This window comes from Lathyrus oleraceus, chromosome 7 (assembly GCF_024323335.1).
Source record: "Lathyrus oleraceus cultivar Zhongwan6 chromosome 7, CAAS_Psat_ZW6_1.0, whole genome shotgun sequence".
NCBI lineage: Eukaryota > Viridiplantae > Streptophyta > Magnoliopsida > Fabales > Fabaceae > Lathyrus > Lathyrus oleraceus.
This window is the reverse complement of record NC_066585.1, coordinates 212,345,153-212,357,005: the sequence shown is the minus strand read 5'-3', so window position 1 is coordinate 212,357,005 and position 11,853 is coordinate 212,345,153.

Sequence of the window (11,853 nt, the reverse complement as noted above, 5' to 3'; positions counted from 1 at the left end):
ATTGTTATTGTCGTCGTTGTTGTTGTTGTTTATTGTTTTTGTTGTTGTTTATACCTGAAACCCCAGAGGTTTAATCTTGTTGTTGTTTAAACTAAGATATTGATGTTATATGTTGTTTTTATTTGTTAATATAAGTAGGTTGTAGGTTCATTGAGATTGATGTTATAGGTTTATTGTTGATGTAGTTTTGTTGAGAGATTTTTTTATTTGTTGCTTAATGTTTGTTGTTTTTTTAGATTGAGATTGAATGTTAATATTGTTATTATTGTTATTTTGAGTTGTTTTTTAGGTGTTAATGTTATTTTTCTCATCGTTGTTGTTGTATAGTTGTTCTACTTCACAAAGTTATGAAAAGCTATATGTTATTGTTTAGTTGTTTTTATTGAGTTTGAGTTTGAGGTTGATATTGAGATTATGTTTTTGTGATTCTTTGTGCATCTTTCATCTTGTTCCGACGAACATGTCAAGAAGACATTATAGTGACATAAGATATAGTTTAATTATTATATATGTTCCATTATGGAACCAAAAATTGATAGGATTGCAGAAACTACGACGAGGAAGAACTTCTTGAGCATTTTCGGTGATGCGGAATCATGGATTGGAGGTTGAGACCATGGTGCTTTTTGGGTCGGAAGTGTTGATCTTGTATCAACATCCTTAATCAGTGTCAATTTAGAATTTGAGTTTTTATTGATACGACGGGTCAAAGGAAGGGGGTACTTGCATGGTTAGCACTCCAACACCCAAGTCAGTTAAGGGTTCAAGATAATCATAGTGATAATAGAGATTAGAGATTATGTACCTGAAAAACCTTTGTAGAGGTATTTATACCCTGGGCTTATTGAAGTAGGTTGGATAAGTGGGCCTCGTGTTATTAGGCCTTTGGCTGGCGTGGAGCAGCGTATCCTTGGGCCTTTGGCCGACACAGAATAGTGGCCCAAAGACTCGTAGGGAACTCTAGATGTCGGGGGAGTCTTTTAATAGTCGTAGCCGGTCCTTGAGAATGGTTGTACAAGTGTTGGGTGGTATGCAACGATTTTGTTTTTCCAATGTGTAATGGGGAATATGAGCATTAAATGCAGTCCCATCATTTTTTCCATTTTTCTTTGACACGTAACATGAAAAGGTATGAAGTAGTGTGACATTGCTTACCATGCACCCGAGAGCCCTTGAGCTTGGTGCATTTCCAAGATGAAATATGACCTTTTATCCACACTTTCTTCTTACTTCCAATCTGATCCACTCGATTGTCTTCGCCTATATAAGGATTAAAGGAATATAGGGAATCTATTTTGGAATCTTGGAGACTAAGTTTCCCTTGTTCCCTTTCAGTCTCCCCCTCTTCTCTGAGAGAATTTTTATAGGAGTAATCGTCACCACATATTCAAATCTTAAAAGCTTTGAATTTCGGCCTTCTCTTTTGCTTTACTACCTTCGACCATATATTTCAAGGTACCCTCTGTAAGGGCAAATTCTCATACAACATACAATCATAGGTTTCGATGATGACAAATGACCACCATGGATGAATCGACATTGTCGATTCCACTTCTACAAAACAAATGCAACATATCACCTATCATATCCTTTTCTATGCTCATCTAAAACTGCTATATTTCATACAACATATGGATAAAATGTGATCATGACAAAATGCATGAAAACCACAAAAATATGAATTTTTGCAGATTTGCAGGGTTTGAGTCGACCGCAAGGGTCAGCGCATGAACTACGGGTCAGCGCATAGCATAGTGTAGTTGGTCACTGGTCAGCGCATGGAGGCTTGAGTCGACCACAGGTCGACGCATAGCATAGTGCAGTTGGTCACGGGTCAGCGCATGGAGACTTGAGTCGACCACAGGGTCGGCGCATGAAGCCTTCATTTTCCCAGCGCACGCCAACCTATGGTCGACGCATACTGATATTGCAGGCCATGCATCGATGCATAGACCTGCTATGGTCGACCACTCGTGCGCAAATTCAGTTTTTGTGTATTTCCCACTCTGTTTGAAATACTGTTAAGTTTGGTTGGTAAGTTGGTTATTATATATAGAAGTTTAGTTACTTGTATCAACTAACCTTTGTCAAATTGATTCAAGTGTTCAAAGAAACAAGAAAAAGTGAAATAGGTGTCCAAGATTCATCATCTTCATCTTCAACATCTCACAACACATCAACTACACACAACCATTTTTGAAGTGCTTTGTGATTGGTTAAAGGTGATAAGGTTCGAAGCCGAGATTGGGGAATCCGGTTCGGGTTGAAGCTTGTGACAGGTTTTTTCTTGAATAAAACCGTTAGGGTTTTGTCCTCCAAGACTGGTTTGTGTTTGGGGGTTTTTGGACGAATTCTTCATCAATTTTCAGCTGAGCGAAGGTGATTGAGAAGTGGAAGTCTTCGTCAATCTAGTAGCGGATTCAGTGATATTGAAGGGAAGATTTCGGGTTCGATTTGTTGTAGTTGAGATCATCCGGGCCGAGGGTTTGAAGAACTGAGGGTTATTCAACAAAGGGGCTGGAATCAGAGGTCTACCAACAACAATCGAAGGACTTGATTCACCTTGAATCAAGGAACAAGGAGTGGAAGCAACATTCAACGTCTTGAGAGTTCTGTTGTATATTTGCCTTGCAATCCTTGTATAAACGGTTAAATTCAATAGGTGATATCTATTAAATCATCTCAATTCTAGTTTTAGAATTGAGGGCAGACGTACCCTGAAGCGAGGACGGCGGGGGAACTGCCTCATCAAATCTTTGTCTTCTCTATTTTTCAACATAGTTGTTTTTAGCTTAAAAATTAAGTGATTTTCGTATAAGCACTTTTATTAAACCTTGATATTAATTGAGTAAGAAGTTAAAACTCTGTTTTTGAATTCAAAGTACAATCAAATATTGTACTAGACTAATTGACATCTCTTACTCAACATAAATATCACTTGGAGTGTTTTTGCACACCAAGTGTTTGATAATTTGTCTAAACCAAAATTATCTTAGTTGTGTATCTAGTTTGGTTTGTTCTTTGAATCATTGGAACTAGGAACCTTAGCTAGTGAAACAAATCCTTGATAGTGTGACTAGTGTAGTGATTCGTATTCTACATTATCACTAATCCATAGGCTTGACGCATATCTGGTTTTCCAATAACGGTTCATTTTAGACTATATTTTCCTCGGCCACTTCCGCACTTAAAACAAATTTTCAAAACCAATTTTTAATTGATAGCGCCGACTCAAATTTTAATTGGGATCTATTCAACCCCCCCTTCTAGATCCGTGCCATAGTCTAACAAGTGGTATCAGGAGCTCCGGTTCACTCCGTGCTTCAAAATATAACTTTGATAGAAAATGGCTAACGAACCTAAAGGGGCTTATAATAGAGCTCCCGTTTTCAATGGTGAAAATTATAGTTATTGGAAAGACTGTATGCGGGTGCACATAAATTTCATAGATAGAAAAATATGGAACGTCGTTCTCAATGGTCCAATTGAAATAACCATGACCAATGAGAATAATGAATTAGTGCCTAAGCCCGAAGCACAATGGACCGATGATGATGAAAATAAATACAATTATGATTGGAAAGCCAAAAATATCCTAATCTCCTCATTAGGTGTAGATGAATACTATCGTGTATCCCATTGTCCTACTGCTAAGGCCATGTGGGATTCACTACAAATTGCCCATGAGGGGACGAACGATGTTAAGTTGGCAAGAATCAACACACTAACACAAGAGTTTGATCTCTTTTTCATGGAGCAAGGGGAAACCATTGCTGACATGCAAAAGACATTTACTCATCTTATCAATCGATTATATTCACTAGGTAGGCCGGTTTCCAATGATGTTGCTACTAATAAGATCTTGAGATGTCTTAACAGGGAATGGCAGCCGAAAGTGACCGCCATCAAAGAAGCAAATGATCTTACCATATTAGACTTGGCAACATTATTTGGCAAACTACAAGAGCACGAACAAGTACTCTTGAGCCTAGAACAACACGAAAAGAAAGAAAAGAAGGACAAAGCAAAGGTGAGTGAAAAGAAATCCATAGCTCTTAAGACTTCCTCCTCAAAGTCTCAAGCAAAAGAGCAAAGTGATTATTCCTCGAGCGACGAAGAAGAAGAGGACAAGAGCGAAGATATGGGGTTGTTCATTAAACGTTACAATCGTTACGTGAGAAAGAACGACATCCAACATTCCGAGAAGAACTGGGTAAACTTCCGGAAACAATCAAGGTACTCTAAAAATGATGAATCAAAAGGTAGAATGACTAGAGGGTCGTGCTACACTTGTGGGAAGCCCGGTCATTACAAACCAGACTGTCCGATGAATAAAAAGACAAAGGAAAAGGATCATCCAAATCACACAAGCGATCATCAAAGCCAAGGAGAGCATACATAGCTTGGGAAAGCGATAGCGACTCCTCCGATGATGAAAGTTCTAGTGACGAAGATGAAGCCGCAAACCTATGCCTATCTGCTCATCAAAAGAACAAAAAGAAACAGGTACGACATGCTAAATATGAAAAATCCTCTAGTATGTCTCATCATGAATTACAAGCTGCTTTTGATACTTTACACTGTGAAGCTAAAGAGGCCTTTAAAAGGCTTGCCTCAAATAACCAAATTTTTACCCATTTGGAACAAAAAATTCGAGAATTCGAAAGGAAACTTGAGGCACTCAAAGCTTCTATAGTAGAAAGCACAAAAACAGGTTGTGAGGACCTTAGAAGTAGGATGATTAACTTTGGGTGTGATACTTGTTATATTTGGCAAGGTGAAGTAAGAAACCTAAAGGCCAAACTTGACAAGGCTCTTGAGCCCAAGATTACCTTTGCAATCGATAAATCAAACTTTCGAAAAAGTATGGTTAATCCATATCAAAAATATAAATATGTTATAAAAGATGAAGATAGCAAAGGTGTAACACCCCGAATACAATAAGAGAATTATTTAAATTAAGTTAATAATATATTTATTAATTTAATTAAATAAATTGAATTATTGGATTATTATTATTATTATTATTTGGAATAATAATTATTGGAAAATATATAAGTTGGAATAAGGAAAAAAGGGTTTCATTGTTGGTAAAGAGTTTTCACGTGAAACAGAGAAGCGGCTGAAAAGTGGAAAGTGGAGAAAGGGCAAAGAGGAAGAGCTAGAGAGCAAAGGTTGAAGAACGGAAAAGCTTGAAGCTTAGAGATTGCCGGATTATCTCAGGTAAGGGGGGTTTATCGTCGTTTACTGGGTATTATAGATTAACATGTCATGGGTAGTGATAAACCGTTGAAATGACCCTAATTGGGATGTTGAATGCTGAAATATTGTGATGAATAAGTTGTATTAAAGCTGTAATTGAGTCCGTAATTGTGTGAGTCGTGTTCCCCCGAACGTATAGCTTTTTACGGAAATTGAATCGGAGGTCCGGAAGTCCTCCAACGGCGGAAAATGCGGAGAACTCTGCATTCTGCCTTGTGTTAGCGCAGGAACTGCTGTTTTGTCTGCGTTAACCGGTTAACCCAGGGCGTTAACCGGTTAACACTGTTATATTTTGTGAAAATGTGCTGTTTTGCCTGCGTTAACCGGTTAACCCAGGGCGTTAACCGGTTAACACTGTTGCGTTTTGCCAGAAAATGTGTTTTGTCCTGCGTTAACCGGTTAACCCAGGGCGTTAACCGGTTAACACTGTTGGAAAAGTGAAAAATTGATATTTTAATGTTGTGAACATAATTGGTGATTTGCCTAGGTTGGTATGTGACATAGTAGGGATTGAGTTATGTTATGAAGTAATATTGTAGTCAATTTTGATGAGTAAAATTTGTTGGGTTTGTGTTATAAAGTGTCGATGCAAGTATGACTGAGTTGTTAAGTTGTTCCGTGTACGGAAAGTTGTTAAAAATACTGAGTTGTAGGCTTGATGAGCCAAAGTTGATTATAAGTTGATTATGTTGAAAACCTTGTTGTGTTGCTATTATTATTATGTTGTCGGAATTGTAAAGTCGTGTATGCCATGTACATTCATATGCATTAAGTCGGAGCTTTGCTCACACCACGTTGGCCTGGATTGGCAAATTTTAAGTTGAAAGTTGAAGGCTTATGCCTTGATGCCCAATAAAATGGCAATGATTTTAAGTTGGGAGTTTTACTCCGATTGGTACCACATGCATGACGAGTCGAGTCTCATTTGAGTTGCATTTTATGTTGTTATTGAGTTGCATTTTACGTTGTTATTGAGTATGATATTTGAGTTGATGTGCCGTTACTGAATGCATGATATGATTAGGGTGATTAACGTGTAAATTTACTTAGCATTACATGATGATTTATAATGCTTATTATATCGATTGAGGAACTCACCCTTACAACTATTTTTCAGGTAACGAGCAGTGAGTGAGTAGAAGCTAGTGCTTGGAGTCTAGTGTGGTCTCCTTAGTGGGTCATGCTCTGATAGATGTAACATCGGGACGGGATGTTTTAACTTGTTGAATAATTTTATGTGTAATGTATTACATATGTTGAATGATCTCTATCCGCTGCGTATTTTGCAAGAAGTGTTTATGTTGAATTAAATAATGAGCATGACTGATTTTATGGTGAAATGTGTGAAGTGTTGTGTGACACCCTTAACTGCAATAATTACTCTGATTTATATATTTGTTGTTGTAAATTAAATATTTGGGGTATTTTAGAAGGGTGTTACATTAGTGGTATGAGAGCAGGTCGGTCTGTCCGGCCAGTTGTCGTGTCGTTACTGTCTAACAATTGTGTATTGTTACTAATCTAACTTTTAAGTTGTGTTGTATTGATAAGTTGGAATGGCTGGAAGGAATGATGCTGCAATGGCTGCCGCAATGCAAGCAATGGCACAAGCTGTGCAGAACTTGCCAAATGCTGGTGGAGATGTTGGATCACGTAGCTTGGCGACTTTTCAGAGAGAGAATCTGCCGGTGTTTAAAGGGAAGCATGATCCAGATGCAGCCTTGGGATGGTTGAAAGAGATTGAGAGAATCTTCCGTGTTATGGATTGCACTCCAGCTCAGAAGGTTCGGTATGGTACTCACATGCTAGCAGTCGAAGCTGATGACTGGTGGCTAGAGACTCACGAGAGGTTGACCGTGGCAGGTGAAGTCATTACTTGGGATGTATTCCGTAGGGAATTCATGAGGAAGTATTACCCGGAAGATGTCCGTGGTAAGAAGGAAATTGAGTTCCTTGAGCTGAAGCAAGGAAACATGTCTGTCACTGATTATGCTGCGAAATTTGTGGAGCTGTCCAAATTTTATCGTCATTACACTGGTGCTGGTGCTGAATTTTCAAAGTGCATCAAGTTTGAAAATGGACTGCGCTCTGAAATTAAGAAGGCTGTTGGGTATCAGAAGATACGCATTTTTACTGAATTGGTTGATAGCTGCAGGATATTTGAAGAAGACAATAATGCTCATTACAAGATTCTCAGTGACCGCAGGGGCAAGCAACATCAAAATCGTGGCAAGCCGTATGATGCCCCAGTGGGAAAAGGGAAACAAGGAGCTGCTCCGGCTCAGAGGACTAGTAGGGGAGGTGCTCCTGCTGGTATAGTTTGCTTCAAATGTGGACAGGCTGGTCATAAGAGTAATGTATGCACTGCTGAAGTAAAGGGGTGTTTTCGTTGTGGTAAGACTGGTCATGCAATAGCTGATTGCAAGCACAAGGAAATGATTTGTTTTAATTGTGGCGAAGAAGGGCATAATGGAAGTCAGTGTCAGAAGCCAAAGAAATCTCAAACTGGGAAGGTGTTCGCATTGACTGGAACTCAAACCTCCAGTGAGGACAGACTTATCCGAGGTACGTGTTATATTAATGGCTTTCCTCTTGTAGCTATTATTGACACAGGTGCGACTCATTCCTTTATATCTTTGGATTGTGCTGTGAAACTTAAGTTAGAGATATCTGAGATGTTTGGTAGTATGATAGTTGATACTCCTGCGAAGGGTTCAGTGACTACTACTTCGGTTTGTTTAAATTGTCCTTTGAGTATTTTTGGTAGAGACTTTGGGATGGACCTAGTGTGTCTTCCACTAGTGCAGATTGATGTTATTCTGGGTATGAACTGGTTGGTGTTTAACCGAGTTTCTATCAATTGTTTTGATAAGACGGTGGTCTTTCCTGAGATTGAGGAGGGAAAGAGTTTGTTTCTATCAGCAAGGCAAGTGAATGAGGAAGTAGCTGATGGGGCAGAGTTGTTTATGTTGTTAGCGACTTTGGAGGCTAAAGATAAACTGGTGATTGGCGATCTAGCCGTGGTGTGTGATTTTCCTGATGTGTTTCCGGAAGAGGTGAATGAATTACCGCCAGAGCGGGAAGTGGAGTTCTTGATTGATTTGGTACCTGGTACTAGGCCGATATCGATGGCTCCGTACCGTATGTCTGCTGTTGAGTTAACTGAATTGAAGAGTCAGTTGGAAGATCTGTTGGATAAGAAATTTATTCGTCCGAGTGTGTCACCGTGGGGTGCACCAGTGCTATTGGTTAAGAAGAAAGAAGGTACTATGAGGTTGTGTGTGGACTACAGGCAACTGAATAAAGTGACGATCAAGAATCGGTATCCTTTGCCGAGGATTGATGATTTGATGGATCAGTTGGTTGGTGCAAGTGTGTTCAGCAAAATAGATTTGAGATCTGGGTATCATCAGATCCGTGTGAAAACCGAGGATATTCAGAAGACTGCTTTCAGAACAAGGTATGGACATTATGAGTATTCTGTAATGCCTTTTGGTGTGACTAATGCGCCTGGAGTATTTATGGAGTATATGAATAGGATTTTCCATCCGTACCTAGACAAGTTTGTTGTGGTGTTTATTGATGATATTTTGGTGTATTCGAAATCTGAAGAAGAGCATGCTGAACATTTGAGAGTGGTTTTGGGAGTTCTACGAGAAAAGAAGTTATTTGCTAAATTGTCCAAGTGTGAATTTTGGTTAGGAGAGGTGAGTTTTCTTGGTCATGTGATTTCAAGAGGTGGCGTTGCTGTTGATCCTTCTAAGATAGAAGCGGTATCTAAGTGGGAAGCTCCGAAGTCTGTTGCTGAGATTCGAAGTTTCCTTGGTTTGGCTGGTTATTATAGGAAGTTCATTGAGGGATTTTCTAAGTTGGCGTTACCATTGACGATGTTGACTAGGAAGGGGCAAGCGTTTGTTTGGGACTCAAAATGTGAAGAAGGTTTCCAAGAGTTAAAGAGAAGGTTAACTACTGCTCCTATTCTGAGATTACCGAGTTCGTCGGAATCATTTGAAGTTTACTGTGATGCTTCATTGTTGGGTTTGGGTGGCGTGTTGATGCAGAATAAGCAGGTTATAGCTTATGCCTCAAGACAGCTGAGAGTTCATGAGAGGAACTATCCGACGCACGATTTAGAGTTGGCGGCTGTGGTATTTGTTCTGAAGTTATGGAGGCATTACTTGTACGGGTCAAGATTTGAGGTTTTCAGTGACCATAAAAGTTTAAAGTATTTGTTTGATCAGAAAGAGCTGAATATGAGACAGAGAAGATGGTTAGAGTTTCTGAAGGATTATGACTTTGGTTTGAATTACCATCCGGGTAAAGCAAACGTAGTGGCTGATGCATTGAGTCGGAAATCATTACATATGTCTATGCTAATGGTTAAGGAATTGGATTTAATTGAGCAGTTTAGAGACTTGAGTTTGGTGTGTGAGAGTACTCACAATAGTGTTAAATTGGGAATGTTGAAGTTAACAAGTGGTATTCTGGATGAGATCAGAGAGGGTCAGAAATCCGATGTGCTTTTGGTTGATAAGTTGACTCTAGTGAATCAAGGTCAAGGTGGCGAATTCAGAGTTGATGAAAATGGTATTCTGAAATTTGGTAAGCGGGTGTGTATTCCGGATGTTATCGAACTTAAGAAGAGTATTCTTGAAGAAGGACATCGTAGTGGCCTGAGTATTCATCCTGGAGCTACGAAGATGTATCATGATTTGAAAAAGTTATTTTGGTGGCCGGGAATGAAAAGAGAAATTGCGAGTTTTGTTTATTCCTGTTTGACTTGTCAGAAGTCAAAGATTGAGCATCAGAAGTCGTCTGGGCTAATGCAACCGTTGGCTATTCCAGAGTGGAAGTGGGATAGTATCAGTATGGATTTTGTTTCTGGTTTACCGAGGACCATTAATAATTTTGAAGCTATTTGGGTGATTGTTGACAGATTGACAAAGTCGGCTCATTTCATTCCGATCAGAATGGATTATCCGTTAGAGAGATTAGCCGAGTTGTATATTGAGAAGATTGTAAGTTTGCATGGTATTCCGTCGAGTATTGTTTCGGACAGAGATCCTAGATTTACATCGAAGTTCTGGGAAGGTTTGCAGAGGGCTTTGGGAACTAAGCTGAGATTGAGTTCTGCATATCATCCGCAGACTGATGGTCAGACTGAGAGGACGATTCAGTCACTAGAGGATCTTTTGAGGGCTTGTGTTTTGGAAAAGGGAGGTGCTTGGGATTGTTATTTACCTTTGATTGAGTTTACCTACAACAATAGTTTTCATTCGAGCATTGGTATGGCGCCGTTTGAAGCTTTGTATGGTAGGAGATGTCGGACACCTTTATGTTGGTATGAGTCCGGTGAGAGTGCTGTGGTTGGACCGGAAATTGTTCAATAAACTACGGAAAAGATTAAGATGATTCAGGAGAAGATGAGAATTGCTCAGAGTCGTCAGAAGAGTTATCATGATAAGAGGAGGAAGTCACTTGAGTTCCGAGAGGGAGATCACGTGTTTCTTCGTGTTACTCCGATAACTGGGGTTGGTCGAGCTTTGAAGTCAAAGAAGTTGACACCTCGATTTATTGGTCCTTATCAGATTTTGGAGAGGATAGGAGAGGTAGCCTATCGTATCGCTTTACCGCCGTCACTTGCGAATTTGCATGAGGTTTTTCATGTGTCTCAGTTGAGGAGGTACATTCATGATCCGTCGCATGTGATCCAAGTAGATGATGTACAGGTGAGAGATAACCTGACTGTTGAAATATCGCCTATGAGGATTGAGGATCGAGAGTTGAAGCAGTTGCGGGGTAAAGAGATTGCCTTAGTGAAAGTAGCTTGGGGAGGACCAGCAGGTGGCAATGTGACTTGGGAACTGGAGAGTCAGATGAAAGAGTCTTATCCAGAGTTATTTGCTTGAGGTATGTTTTCGAGGACGAAAACTCTTTTAGTGGGGGAGAGTTGTAACACCCCGAATAAAATAAGAGAATTATTTAAATTAAGTTAATAATATATTTATTAATTTAATTAAATAAATTGAATTATTGGATTATTACTATTATTATTATTTGGAATAATAATTATTGGAAAATATATAAGTTGGAATAAGGAAAAAAGGGTTTCATTGTTGGTAAAGAGTTTTCACGTGAAACAGAGAAGCGGCTGAAAAGTGGAAAGTGGAGAAAGGGCAAAGAGGAAGAGCTAGAGAGCAAAGGTTGAAGAACGGAAAAGCTTGAAGCTTAGAGATTGTCGGATTATCTCAGGTAAGGGGGGTTTATCGTCGTTTACTGGGTATTATAGATTAACATGTCATGGGTAGTGATAAACCGTTGAAATGACCCTAATTGGGATGTTGAATGCTGAAATATTGTGATGAATAAGTTGTATTAAAGTTGTAATTGAGTCCGTAATTGTGTGAGTCGTGTTCCCCCGAACGTATAGCTTTTTACGGAAATTGAATCGGAGGTCCGGAAGTCCTCCAACGGCGGAAAATGCGGAGAACTCTGCATTCTGCCTTGTGTTAGCGCAGGAACTGCTGTTTTGTCTGCGTTAACCGGTTAACCCAGGGCGTTAACCGGTTAACACTGTTATATTTTGTGAAA